Below are 15065 nucleotides of genomic sequence, written 5' to 3'. Positions count from 1 at the left end.
ATGTGCAGATCCTTGACAAGGAACACTGGTTTGAACGTGGAGTCAAAGAGGCCATTTACATGAAGAGGGAACGACCATCTCTGAACCGGGGAGGGGGCCTGAGAGTACATCTCTCACCATCATACAACGCAGTCATTGGAGCGTTACCCCAATCATGTGTGAAAGACACACATGGCCATTGTAATTAATGGTCATTGTGAATTTCATATAGACCTGATCACCAGTTCCATTGTTATGCAATGGGCGGTGATCGGTCGTTATGCAAATCAACTGCATATAAGGTTGGGGTATTCAACACCAGCTCAGACTGAAGAAGTCATTCAGATTGAGTGACGAAACGTATCTCTACAACAAACTTGTGTCCAGATGAACTGATTCAACTTTGTGGATTAAATAGTACATGCCTCTGTTCCAGTGTTTTGGAGTGTGTTTCAGGCGACTATATTCATTCTTTAAAAAGCAGGGACATTTCATAATGTCCTTGCTAATTTTTTCTTTTGCCTTTCTTTAGTGACCTGCTTGTGTATCACCTTGAGGAGCTGAGCAGCCTACAATACTCCACACTAAATCTGTAAGGAGAGCATACAGCTCGACAGTTATAAGGCACAATCTCACCCACCGTTTGGAAAATCAGACCACGCCGCCATCTTTCTCATGCCTAAATATAAACAAAGGCTGAAACAGGAGGTTCCGGTTCAGAGGGAGGTCACGCGCTGGACGGACCAATCGGTGGCTGCCTTGCAGGACGCTCTGGATGACGCAGACTGGGATATGTTCCGAGAGAGCTCCGCTGATGACGTCAGCGTGTTTACGGAAGCGGTTGTGGGATTTGTTGGGAAACTGGTGGACGATACGGTGGAGAAAACCGTAGTGAAAACTTTTCCCAACCAGAAGCCGTGGGTGGATAAAACCGTCCGCGACACTCTGAACTCTCGCACCGCTGCCTACAACGCGGGGCTCATCTGCGGTAACATGGAGGAATATAAAGCTGCGTCTTACGGAGTACGCCGAGCGGTGAAGGAGGCGAAGCGGCGCTACGGGGAGAAGATAGAGACACAGTTCCAGCAGAGTGACTCTAGAACCCTGTGGCAGGGACTACGGACCATCACGGACTACAGAAGCCCACCCTCCAGACTGGTGAGTGCGGACGCGTCTCTGGCAACCGAGCTGAACACTTTCTACGCTCGCTTCGAGGCTGCAGCCGGCAACGCTAACAGCGCTAATGATGCTATCAGCGCTACCGGTGTGACCAGCATGCAGACGGAGCTCGTCGGGACGCAGAGACCCCTCATCATCAGGGAGAGTGATGTACGGAGAGCTTTCAGGAGAGTGAACACCAGGAGAGCAGCAGGACCGGACGGGATCGCCGGCCGAGTCATCAAAGCCTGCGCGGACCAGCTAGCACCGGTGTTCACGGTGATCTTCAACCTGTCCCTGACCCAGTGCATCGTACCAGCGTGCTTCAAACAGTCCGTCATCGTTCCAGTCCCGAAGAAGAACCAGCCAGCCTGCCTCAATGACTTTCGCCCAGTGGCCCTGACTTCGGTTGTGATGAAGTGCTTCGAGAGGATCATCAGAGACTTCATCACTTCATCACTTCCGGACTCTATGGACCCTTTACAGTTTGCATACCGCCACAACCGTTCCACAGATGATGCCATCACCTACCTCCTTCACACCACATTAACACACCTGGACGCTGGGAGGGGTAATTATGTTAAAATGCTGTTTGTTGACTACAGCTCAGCATTTAACACGATTATCCCCTCTACACTAACCATCAAGTTGGAGAACCTGGGACTTCATCCATCCTTGTGTCACTGGATCTCTAACTTTTTGACGGACAGAACACAAGCTGTGCGGGTAGGTAAACACATCTCACCCACACTCACCCTTAGCACTGGCGCCCCCCAGGGCTGTGTCCTGAGCCCCCTGCTGTACTCGCTGTACACACATGACTGTGTGGCCACTTCCAGCTCTACCACCATTGTCAAGTTTGCTGACGACACTGTTGTGGTGGGCCTGATCTCTAACAACGATGAGAGGGCCTACCTAGAGGAGATTAAACACCTGGAGGACTGGTGCCAGGACAACAATCTCCTCCTCAACGTCAGCAAGACAAAGGAGCTGATAGTGGACTGCAGCATAAAGCAGGTGAGGAACTATCATCCCGTTATGATCAGTGGCACCGCAGTGGAAAGAGTAGACAGTTTCAAGTACCTTGGAGTTCACATCTCTGAGGACCTGTCATGGTCCTGCCACACCACTGCGCTGGCAAAGAAGGCCCGTCAGCGTCTCTATCACCTCAGACGCTTAAGGGACTTCAAACTACCATCCAAGGTGCTTCGTAACTTCTACACCTGCACCATTGAATCCATCATAACGGGAAACATCACAACCTGGTTCGGAAACCGCACCAAGCAGGATAGGCAGGCTCTACAAAGGGTGGTGCGTTCAGCTGAGCGCATAATCCGGACTGAGCTTCCTGACCTGCAGTCCATATACAGGAAACGGTGCTGGACAAGGGCCAGGAGGATAGTAAAGGACCCCAGTCATCCCAGTATTGGACTGTTTTCTTTGTTACAGTCTGGGAGGCGTTTTCGTGCTCTAAAAGCCAAAACGGAGAGGATGAGAAGAAGCTTTTTCCCACAAGCTATTCGTGTCCTCAACGAAAACAGCATTTAGGACCATTTACACAATGTGCACAATCTAATTTATATGTGTATGTATGTGTATATATGTGGACATATGTACAGTGTATCACAAAAGTGAGTACACCCCTCACATTTTTGCAAATATTTCATTATATCTTTTCATGGGACAACACTATAGACATGAAATTTGGATATAACTTAGAGTAGTCAGTGTACAGCTTGTATAGCAGTGTAGATTTACTGTCTTCTCAAAATAACTCAACACACAGCCATTAATGTCTAAATAGCTGGCAACATAAGTGAGTACACCCCACAGTGAACATGTCCAAATTGTGCCCAAATGTGTCGTTGTCCCTCCCTGGTGTCATGTGTCAAGGTCCCAGGTGTAAATGGGGAGCAGGGCTGTTAAATTTGGTGTTTTGGGTACAATTCTCTCATACTGGCCACTGGATATTCAACATGGCACCTCATGGCAAAGAACTCTCTGAGGATGTGAGAAATAGAATTGTTGCTCTCCACAAAGATGGCCTGGGCTATAAGAAGATTGCTAACACCCTGAAACTGAGCTACAGCATGGTGGCCAAGGTCATACAGCGGTTTTCCAGGACAGGTTCCACTCGGAACAGGCTTCGCCAGGGTCGACCAAAGAAGTTGAGTCCACGTGTTCGGCGTCATATCCAGAGGTTGGCTTTAAAAAATAGACACGTGAGTGCTGCCAGCATTGCTGCAGAGGTTGAAGACGTGGGAGGTCAGCCTGTCAGTGCTCAGACCATACACCGCACACTGCATCAACTCAGTCTGCATGGTCGTCATCCCAGAAGGAAGCTGACGCACAAGAAAGCCCGCAAACAGTTTGCTGAAGACAAGCAGTCCAAGAACATGGATTACTGGAATGCCCTGTGGTCTGACGAGACCAAGATGAACTTGTTTGGCTCAGATGGTGTCCAGCATGTGTGGCGGCGCCCTGGTGAGGAGTACCAAGACAACTGTATCTTGCCTACAGTCAAGCATGGTGGTGGTAGCATCATGGTCTTGGGCTGCATGAGTGTTGCTGGCACTGGAGAGCTGCAGTTCATTGAGGGAAACATGAATTCCAACATGTACTGTGACATTCTGAAACAGAGCATGATCCCCTCACTTCGAAAACTGGGCCTCATGGCAGTTTTCCAACAGGATAACGACCCCAAACACAACCTCCAAGATGACAACTGCCTTGCTGAGGAAGCTGAAGGTAAAGGTGATGGACTAAACCCAATTGAGCACCTGTGGCGCATCCTCAAGTGGAAGGTGGAGGAGTTCAAGGTGTCTAACATCCACCAGCTCCGTGATGTCATCATGGAGGAGTGGAAGAGGATTCCAGTAGCAACCTGTGCAGCTCTGGTGAATTCCATGCCCAGGAGGGTTAAGGCAGTGCTGGATAATAATGGTGGTCACACAAAATATTGACACTTTGGGCACAATTTGGACATGTTCACTGTGGGGTGTACTCACTTATGTTGCCAGCCATTTAGACATTAATGGCTGTGTGTTGAGTTATTTTCAGAAGACAGTAAATCTACACTGCTATACAAGTTGTACACTGACTACTCTAAGTTATATCCAAGTTTTATTTCTATAGTGTTGTCCCATGAAAAGATATTATAAAATATTTGCAGAAATGTGAGGGGTGTACTCACTTTTGTGATACACTGTATGTGTATATAAGTATATGCGTGTATACTGTTTTATGTGTATATGTATGTATATGTATGGATTAGTATTGTGTATTTATTATTTATCACATCTGTATAGCATTATGTAGCATCATGTTGCACAGTTTCTGCACTACTTGTCACTTTACACACTTGTTCACTTTAAACTGCCCTTTGAAATTATATTGTAATTCTTCTGATGTTCACTTTACTTTAAATTGCTCTTTTTAATTATATTGTTAATTTTTCTAATGTCCTAAACTCTTACTTTTAAAAACTTTTTATATTTTGTTGTATAATATATATTTTAACTATTTTGTAGTTTTGTAATTACTGTGGCGGAGCAGTCACTAAAGCACTTCACTGCCAGTTGTACTGTGTATGACCATGTATGTGACAAATAAACCTTGATTTGATTTGATTTGAACACTGGTTTGAACGTGGAGTCAAAGAGGCCATTTACGTGAAGAGGGAACGACCATCTCTGAACCGGGGAGGGGGCCTGAGAGTACATCTCTCACCATCATACAACGCAGTCATTGGAGCGTACCCCAATCATGTGTGAAAGACACACATGGCCATTGTAATTAATTGTCATTGTGAATTTCATATAGACCTGATCACCAGTTCCATTGTTATGCAATGGGCGGTGATCGGTCGTTATGCAAATCAACTGCATATAAGGTTGGGGTATTCAACACCAGCTCAGACTGAAGAAGTCATTCAGATTGAGTGACGAAACGTATCTCTACAACAAACTTGTGTCCAGATGAACTGATTCAACTTTGTGGATTAAATAGTACATGCCTCTGTTCCAGTGTTTTGGAGTGTGTTTCAGGCGACTATATTCATTCTTTAAAAAGCAGGGACATTTCATAATGTCCTTGCTAATTTTTTCTTTTGCCTTTCTTTAGTGACCTGCTTGTGTATCACCTTGAGGAGCTGAGCAGCCTACAATACTCCACACTAAATCTGTAAGGAGAGCATACAGCTCGTTACAGTAGTGTTAAAAAATAGCAGTGAGTTAAATAAAACGAATAAAGCACAAAATCATTACAATAACTTTTATTTCCATAATACTACACATTAAATTCCAAATCAAAACATTAACAAAATGTATCCAGTTTATGTTAATCCTTTGCAGAAAGTAAAGAACAAGGAATATTAGGCTGTTCAAAAAATAGTACCAGTATCTTTACATACTCAAAAATACTTTACTTACTGAATTACTGAACTAATATTTAGTAGCATAACCATTGTTTCTGAGAACTGCTTGTGTTGCATGGAGATTACTAACTTCTGGCACCCTCTGAACAGGTGTTCCAGTCCATGATGATTGGACTACATTCCACAGTTCTTCTGCATTTTTGATGTTTGTTTGTTTGTTTGTTTATGAGGATTTTAATGTCATGTTTTACACCTGGGTTACATTCATGACAGGAACTATCAGTTACTCATTACACAAGGTTCATCAGTTCACAAGGTTATATCGAACACAGTCATGGACAGTTTAGTATCTCCAATTCACCTCACTTGCATGTCTTTGGACTGTGGGAGGAAACCGGAGCACCTGGAGGAAACCCACACGCCACACGGTCAGGGACTAGCCACTTTTAATACCTTAATCACGTTTGTCTGTAACCAAGATGTTGTTTACTTACTGGTGTGTTTTGGGTCATTGTCGTGTTGAAACACCCATTTCAAGGGCATTTCTTCTTCAGCATAGGGCAACATGATCTCAAGTATTTTGATATATTCAAACTGATCCATGATCCCTCGTATGCGATAAATAGGCCCAACACCATGGTATGAGAAACATCCCCATATAATGATTTTTGAACCACCATGCTTTACTGTCTTCACAGTGTACTGTGGCTTGAATTTAGTGCTCGGGGGTTGTCTGACATACTGTCTGCGGCCACTAGACCCAAAAAGAACAATTTTGCTTTCATCAGTCCACAAAATGTTGCACTGTTTCTCTTTGGGCCAGTCAATGTGTTCCTTGAAAAATTTTAACCTATTCAGGACCTATTTTAGCTGAGCAAGCCAATAATTTGCTGCACTTCTCTATGTTTTTCCCTCTCCAATCAACATTTTAATCAAAGTACATTCTTCATCAGAACAATGTCTGGAACGACCCATTTTACCTAGTATTTTAGAAGAAAAAGCACTATGACCAACATGTGCAACATTTTCCCCCCTCCTACCTTAAATAAGGGCCAAAATTGACACCTGTTCTTCCACAGAATTAATGACTTTACCAAGTGAACTCCTCGCTTCTATTAATTTAAACACGCCCCTTTCAAACAATGATTCAGTTACTTAGAATAAGCGGCATTCATGTCCTAATTGTTGGGTCTGTTTTTTTTCCCTTTCCTTTACTACACTTACAAGTAAATTATTTGCTAGGTATCACATCTACCAAAATCAGTGATTTATCAGGTTAATGATGTTGGACTGCAATTTTTTTTTAACACTACTGTATCTCTACCAAATATGACCTGCCTTGGGACTGTAAAATGAGTATGTCAAAATGATATCATGCTTTGAAGGTTTACAGTCTTTTCTGTAAGTAGATGGGAGGTCAATGTGCATAGTGGAATCGAAGCCTCTCAAACCCAGGCTGCAAACTCTTTCAAAACAATATTTTCACCAGTTTCAATTTTACTAAATAGGTAGCCACCTGAAGTTCAAGCTCACATCTTGAACAATGAAGGTTGTATTCAACCTGCACATACTATGTATTCAACAGCGCATACACACGTTTTTGTTAAGATGGATTCTTAATTTAGGACACCCACACAAGCACTATCATTAAAGTGCAACTGGCTGACCTGCAGTGTTGACGTAATTATTAATGTCTTGGTACAGCCTGTATAAGAGAATGCTCCTCCACCTGCTGTGATTTTTTTTTAATTCTAGGAACTGTGAGTAGCCTAACACCTCGTGAACAAAGTTAACATGCTGGGTTGTAGTGCTCAGGAAGAATCATCTAACCACTGCACACATCTTCACTGCCTTTTGGACCATCTAATGCTAAGTTCACACTTCATGACTTTTAAAGTGTTCAGATCGCTGCACAGTTCACACTACACAACTTGATCTCTTGTGATTGGGAGTGGTTTTCACACTACACAATTGATCAGGGATAGAGGGTCACACACTTCACAATCTATCACCAGGAATAATCCAGAAGAGTCTGGAGTATTCAGACACCACCAACTACATGACCAAAAGTATTCAGACACCATCAACTACATGCTTGCACACAGACACTTACCTGCCTAAGCTTAAGTATTCATACCCCACATCCTATACCATGGCTGAGCACACTTGCATTTCCGCATATCACTTTTGCATTTTCTTCAGAAATGCACCTCTCTAGTTAATAGTGTTTTCTGTTAGTGTTATTAGTGTGATTGTCTGGCTTTCTTTGTCGACAATTTTTTAGACTCCGACACCGTTCCAACTCTAAAATCGTCTGTCCTATTGATGACACTGCGGCTTGTATACAGCTTTTGGATATGTGTTCCCGTTCACCTGCCACACCCGTTTTTATACTACTTTTTTGGCCCATTAACTTCCATAAATTTTTTGAAAGGCAGGTTGATTTACTGACCTACTGCTCAAACGATAGCTTGACCACAGACACCTATCTGAGCAAAAGTATTTACACCCCCCACTAACTACATGACCAAAAGTATTCAAGCGCCACCAACTGCATTATCAAAATTATTCGGATGTCACTAACTTCATGACCAATAGTATTCAAACACCACCAACTGCATGACCAAAAGTATTCTGACACCACCAACTACATGACCAAAAGTTTTGGATGCCACCAACTGCATGACCAAAAGTATTCGGATGCCACAAATTGCATGACCAAAACTATTCAAACACCACCAACTGCATGACCAAAAGTATTCGTACGCCACTAACTACATGATCAAAAGTATTCATACACCACCAACTGCATGCTCGCATACACACAATCACCTGCCTAAGCTAAAGTGTTCACATACTATACCACTGCTGAGTACACTCGAATTTCTGCATATTACTCTAACATTTTTGTTCAGAAAATGCACCTCTCTCGTTAGTAGTGCGATTGCATTAGGCAATCACACCATTGTTTAACACTAACCAGTGTTAGTGTGATTGCAGTAGGTCCCATTCACTTCCATTTATTTTTGAAAGGCAGGTTCATATACATTTGTCTGGCTGTATAACAGCTTAAATACCACTTTCTGAGTACACAGTTTGTTTGCAGATTTCCTTTTGAGAGTTTGATGATGCAAAATTATTATTTTATGTCTGTCAAATTTTGTAATCTTTGGCATTTTAAATAGAATAATGTAATTAAAAGTTGGTCTACTACAACCTGAAATCAAGACAGTATGGAAAAAAAATTAAGACAGTATGGAAAATTCAAATAACAAAGTGTATATTTACTTTTATTTCATTGCAGGCAGCATGAACCCAAGATATTTTATGTTCTGTAAGGTCATTATCATTTAATGAGTTAAGACATCCATTCTTGCATTTCAGGCGTTCAACACATTCCAAAAAAGTTGGGACAGTGAGCAATTTAGTGCTAGTAATGAGATAAAAAATATTAATAACAGGATTTCTAACAGGTGATGTTAACAGAAGATTGACATCATGATTTGGCACAAAAGCACTATTTAAGTATGGAGCAAAGATTGAAAGAGGATCTCCAGTTTGTCAACAAATGCACGAGAAAATCATAAAATGTTTAAAAAAAATGTTCCTCAAAAAATGATTGGAAGGGATTTGAATATTTCTCCCTCTACAGTGCAAAGTATCTGTAACTGCCTACCTGGGCAGTGTATATTTTAGTGTAGCACACTTTTTGTTTTGGTTCCTACTCCTAAGGACATTAAGAGTTGAGGCGGAACTATATATTGGCAAGGGTTTCCAGGGGGTACGCATTATATGCACGGACTGGAAGCGCAGCAGAAAGTTCGGCTTTCTCAGTATTAGTGAAGTTGTTTGTTAAGTGTTTAAAAGTGTTTATTGTGTCAAGAAGAACTCTAAAGGAAGCCATACCCTCCCTGTGTTATTAATGCAGCCAATGAGTTCTCACGTTTAGGAATAAACACTAATCAGTGTATTAAGAACAGTTGTGCTGTCATCATTATATCAGAGGGAGTTACAGTGAGAACTCAATGCTCCGGAGGACAGCACCAGAGAGCAAGGATTAAAGTAATAAGAAAGGATGTCCGCGAGTGAAAGAAAGTCTGTAGATATGCATGCACAGCCAAGCTGTACAGACATGAATCCACAGCCTAGTGACAGAGATGTGCTGCAGCCTCACGCATACATGCAGTCACCATTGATGGAAGACGCAAGAGGTAATGACTTCGTTCCTTTACAAGAGCCAAAAAGAGACCAAAGAGTCCGCAAGATGACGGAGAAGGGTCAACAACTGCACGATGAGCAAGTAAAAAGAATTGCATGTCGTTTCAGTATGAGCTATAATAAGTGGAAGGAGGTCATAAAGAAAGCTAACCAAATGCTAAGTGGACAATGTTCAACCAACTTGCTGAATGAACAAGTCACTAAAGTGAATGATGCTTTAAATAGTTTGAATGCTGTTTATGAAGAGTGGCGACGAAGGAGTGTTCCTGACCAAGATACACGTCGTAGAGTTGACATCTGTGAAACAGTGACACAGAAGGTTGTTAAGCAAGCAATGGACATTCTAGAAATAATACATGGTCGTGGTGATGAAGAACGAGGTGGTGATGAGATAAGGTCAACCAAGTCGAGGGTCAACTCTCACAGCACTAAGGCTTCCACTCATTCCCGTCTAACTTCTGCCAGCAGAAGAAGCGCAGCTGCTGAAGTTGCTGCCAATGAAGTCACCCTACAAGTAATGCTAGAGCAAGAACGTCATATTGAAGAATTGCAGAGGTTGGAAGCTGAAGCTGTCCATCTAAAGGCTAAACAGGAGTCTGAAAATGCAGAAAGACAAAGGGTGCTAGAAGCTAAGCGCAGAGAACTAGAACGTCTGGAGACAGTTAAGAAGCTGAAGGCTGCCAAAGCAAGACAGCAAGTATACGAACAGAGTGAATGCTCAGGTCAGTCATCTAAACCGAGTCAATGCTCAGATGATGAGATAAATGAGCTGCTCCATCAACCTGTTCCTGTGAGGGTTAAACGAGAAGTCAAGCAGGTACTGAGCCCGACGCAGTACCATTCTCCACCACAAGCTGTGATACATCCAGCTGAAGACAACACAGCAGCTCTCATCAGGGCATTCACGGAATCCATTAATGCCAGCCGTATACCGGTACCTGAACCAACCATGTTCAACGGTGATCCACTCAGATTCAATGACTGGAAGGTTTCCTTTCAGACCCTCATTGACAGGAAGAACATACCACCTGAAGAGAAAATATACTATCTACGCAAGTATGTAGGTGGATCCGCGAAGAAGGCCATAGAGAGTTACTTCCTATTAGGCACTAAGTCAGCCTACCTTGCAGCATGGAGCATCCTAAAAGAGCGATATGGTAGTTCGTATCTTATCGCCAAAGCCTTCAGAGATAAAATAGATGCATGGCCTAAGATAAGTGCTAAGGGTAGTCTAAAACTTCAAGAATTTGTCGACTTCCTTCGCAGCTGTGAGTCCGCAATGTCTCATATAAAAAGTCTTGAAGTGCTTAATGACTGCAATGAGAACCAGAAAATACTTGTTAAACTTCCAGACTGGTTGACTTCAAGATGGAACCGAAAGGTCATGGAAGTGGAGGAGGAAAGTCAAACGTTTCCAAGTTTTAGTCAGTTTGTCAAGTTCCTCACACGTGAAGCCAAAATTGCTTGCAATCCAGTCACATCTCTCTATGCACTGAAACCAAGTGAAGGAGAAAAGAACAAGGTTTTTAAGAGCAGAAGTCCTGGAACAAGGGTCTTAGCAACAACCTCAGATGAGAAAGCCAACGCCACAAGCTGTGTCTTCTGTGAGAAGGTAGGGCACAGTCTATCAGATTGTAGTAAGTTCATAAGGAAGACAATCACAGAACGAGTCAAGTTCGTTCAAGAAAAGAAGTTGTGTTTCGGCTGTCTGAAGTTGGGCCATCGCTCCAAAAACTGTGGAGACAGGAACATCTGCAAGACATGTGAGAAAAGACATCCAACATGCCTCCATGATGATCGCTTTAATGAAGAGAGGATGCAAGCAAGGACTGGTGGAGCTAGAGATCATGACAAGTTAAAGGAAGAGAAGTCAAATCAGCTACAAGATCAAGCACCAAGTAAATCACGTGACGCAACATCTCATAGAGTCACCCAGAGTAGTAGAGATACTCACACATCCACAATAATTCCAGTATGGGTCTCCACCATGACGGAGCCAAATTGTGAAGTTCTTGTATATGCACTTCTTGATACTCAGAGTGACACAACTTTCATTCTTGAAGACACTGCAAATGCACTTAATACAAGGAGCGAACCAGTTCAGTTAAGGCTCTCTACACTTGCTTCAAGAAACACAGTCGTGTCCTGTCAGAAACTGTCTGGTTTACAAGTAAGAGGGTTCTATTCTGATAAAATAATTCCACTTCCAGTTACCTACTCCAGAGAGTTTATACCTGCAAATAGAAACCATATTCCTACACCAGAGACAGCGAGAGTATGGTCTCATCTTGAAAGCATTGCAGATGAGATTGCTCCTCAGCAAAGCTGTGACGTTGGCCTACTAATCGGCTACAATTGTCCTCAAGCCCTCGTACCAAGACAAGTAGTGTCTGGTGAAGAAAATCAGCCCTTCGGACAGAAAACAGACTTGGGATGGAGTGTGGTCGGTTACGGTAATTCATGTCTCAACTATGGAGATGCAATTGGAGTAAGCCATCAAGTCATAGTGAAGCAAGTGATGCCAAGTCTTCAGTCCTCTTTAGATCTCACAAGTGAAGTGCATTACGTCTGTAGAACACAGATCAAAGAAGTCATTTTACCTACAGACATCATCAAGGTGTTGGAATCTGACTTCGCTGAAAGAGCAGCCGAAGCTAGCCACATCTCTCAAGAAGATTTTCGATTCTTATCAAAATTGAAGCAGGGCATTGTACATAAGAGTGATGGACATTATGAAATGCCACTCCCATTTAAGAATGACAGACCCAACTTACCTGATAACAAGATGTGTGCCATTCACCGTCTCAAGTGCCTGGAAAGAAAATTGAGAAAGAATGAGCAGTATTATAAAGACTACAAGGCCTTCATGGATGAGACCATAATCCGTGGAGATGCAGAAAAGGTCCCAGAAGAAGACATCCACAAAGGTCCAGTGTGGTATATCCCGCATCAAGGGGTGTATCATCCACAAAAGCCTGGGAAAATACGCGTGGTCTTTGATTGCTCAGCCAAGTTCCAAGGGACGTCTTTGAATGACCATCTCCTGACCGGTCCAGAGCTGACAAACACCTTGGTGGGAGTTCTGCTTCGCTTCCGGAGAGGCCAGGTTGCAATCATGAGTGATATCGAACGCATGTTTCACCAGTTTCATGTGAGGACAGAAGACCAAGATTACCTTCGATTCCTTTGGTGGGAGAACGGAGATCTTGCAGTCCAACCCTCCACATATCGAATGAAGGTCCATCTGTTTGGTGCAGCTTCATCACCTGGTTGTGCCAACTATGGACTCAAGCACATAGCAGCTGAAGGAAAAGGACGCTTCAGTGATGACACCTTAAAATTCATACAGCAGAACTTTTACATTGATGATGGTTTGACGAGTGTAGCATCCACAGATCAAGCGATCCATCTGGTGAAAGAAGCAAGGGAGCTTTGCAGTACAGGCCAACTCCGACTACACAAGTTCGTCTCTCATAGCAAAGAAGTCCTCGACACCATTCCTAAAGAAGAATGTGCTGAGGCTGCAACAGATAAGGACATGGCACTAAGTGAACTGCAGATGGAAAGAGCCCTTGGTGTGCAGTGGTGCGTGACGTCTGATGAGTTCCGGTTCAGAGTGGTCATCAAGGAGAATCCACTTACCCGAAGAGGAGTCTTGTCCACAGTTGCTTCAGTCTACGATCCTCTCGGATTCGTGGCACCTTTCATTCTAATGGGAAAGCAGATCCTGCAGCAGATGTGTCGGGACAAGGTCAGCTGGGATGAGGCTTTACCTGACGACTTGCAACTTCAGTGGGTATATTGGCTCCATGACCTACAAAACCTGATTGATGTTAAGATCCCAAGATGCTACGTTCCATCAAGCTTCAAAGTACAGTACTATGAACTACACCATTTTTCCGATGCCAGTGTCTCAGGCTATGGTGTATGTTCATACCTCAGAGCAGTCAGTGAATCAGGTGAAGTTCACTGTTCCTTGGTTATGGGGAAGGCAAGAGTTGCACCCACAAAGGTCACAACCATACCAAGGCTTGAGCTGTCAGCAGCAGTAGTAGCTGTCCGCATCAGTGACGTGCTCAAAAGGGAGCTGGAATTAGAGTGTTTACAAGAACTCTTCTGGACTGATTCCATGGTTGTCCTTGGGTACATCAATAATGAAGCTAGAAGATTTCACGTATTTGTAGCAAATCGTGTGGAACGCATCAAGCAAAGCACAGAATCCACACAATGGAAGTTTGTGGCTTCTGAAGATAATCCAGCAGATCACACCTCAAGAGGCCTCACAGTAGCGCAGCTTGTATCCTCTGACTGGTTCACTGGCCCAAGGTTTCTGTGGCAAAAGGAGCTACCAAGTGGAGAAGTTAAGATGGGAGAAATCACAAGCAGTGATCCTGAACTCAAGAAAGTCCACAACATCCATGCGAAAGAGACAAGGTCGTTGTTAGATCGCCTGCACAAATTCTCCAATTGGTCTAGAATGGTAAAAGCTATTGCCAGACTCAAGCGGCATGTGAAACAATTCAAGGGTCTCCAGCCAAGGTCCTGTGAAGCCACTAGTCTAGAGGAAAGGAGAGAAGCAGAGCTGACCATAATTAAGATGGATCAAGAAGCAACTTTTTCAAAGGAGATACAGTGCATCCTGAGAAACAAAGAGGCACAAGTCAAAAACAAGGTCAATAATCTATACAGGTTAAGTCCATTTCTTGATGATCAAGGTATCCTCAGAGTGGGAGGGCGCTTAACTCATGCTGCTCTACATCCACATGTGAAGCATCCGATGGTCCTTTCAAAGGACAGTCATGTGTCAGCATTACTCATCAAGCATTATCATGAGAGAGTGTTCCATCAGGGACGAGGATTGACCGTGAATGCACTTCGGTCCAATGGCATATGGATACTAGGATGTAGCAAGGCAGTATCATCCTATGTCTATAAGTGCACAAAGTGCAGGAAGTTCAGAAGAAGCCCCGAACATCAAAGGATGGCAGACCTCCCAGAAGACAGAATGGAAACCACCCCTCCATTTACCTATTGTGGGATGGATTGTTTTGGACCGTTCTACATTAAAGAGGGAAGAAAGGAACTAAAACGTTATGGGCTGTTATTTACCTGTATGTGTTCCAGAGCAGTGCACATCGAGATGCTCGGCGACCTGACCACGGATGCCTTCATTAATGCTCTGCGTTCATTCATCGCTATTCGTGGAACAGTACGCCAGATAAGGTGTGATCAAGGGACAAACTTCGTCGGAGCTAGACGTGAGTTTGCCGAAGCACTGAAAAAGATGGATCAGGAAAAGCTCAAGGAACTTGGATGTGAGTTCATCATGAACATC

This window comes from Trichomycterus rosablanca, chromosome 4 (assembly GCF_030014385.1).
Source record: "Trichomycterus rosablanca isolate fTriRos1 chromosome 4, fTriRos1.hap1, whole genome shotgun sequence".
Lineage (NCBI taxonomy): Eukaryota > Metazoa > Chordata > Actinopteri > Siluriformes > Trichomycteridae > Trichomycterus > Trichomycterus rosablanca.
The sequence above is the reverse complement of the archived record's forward strand: the minus strand, read 5'-3'. Positions refer to the sequence as shown.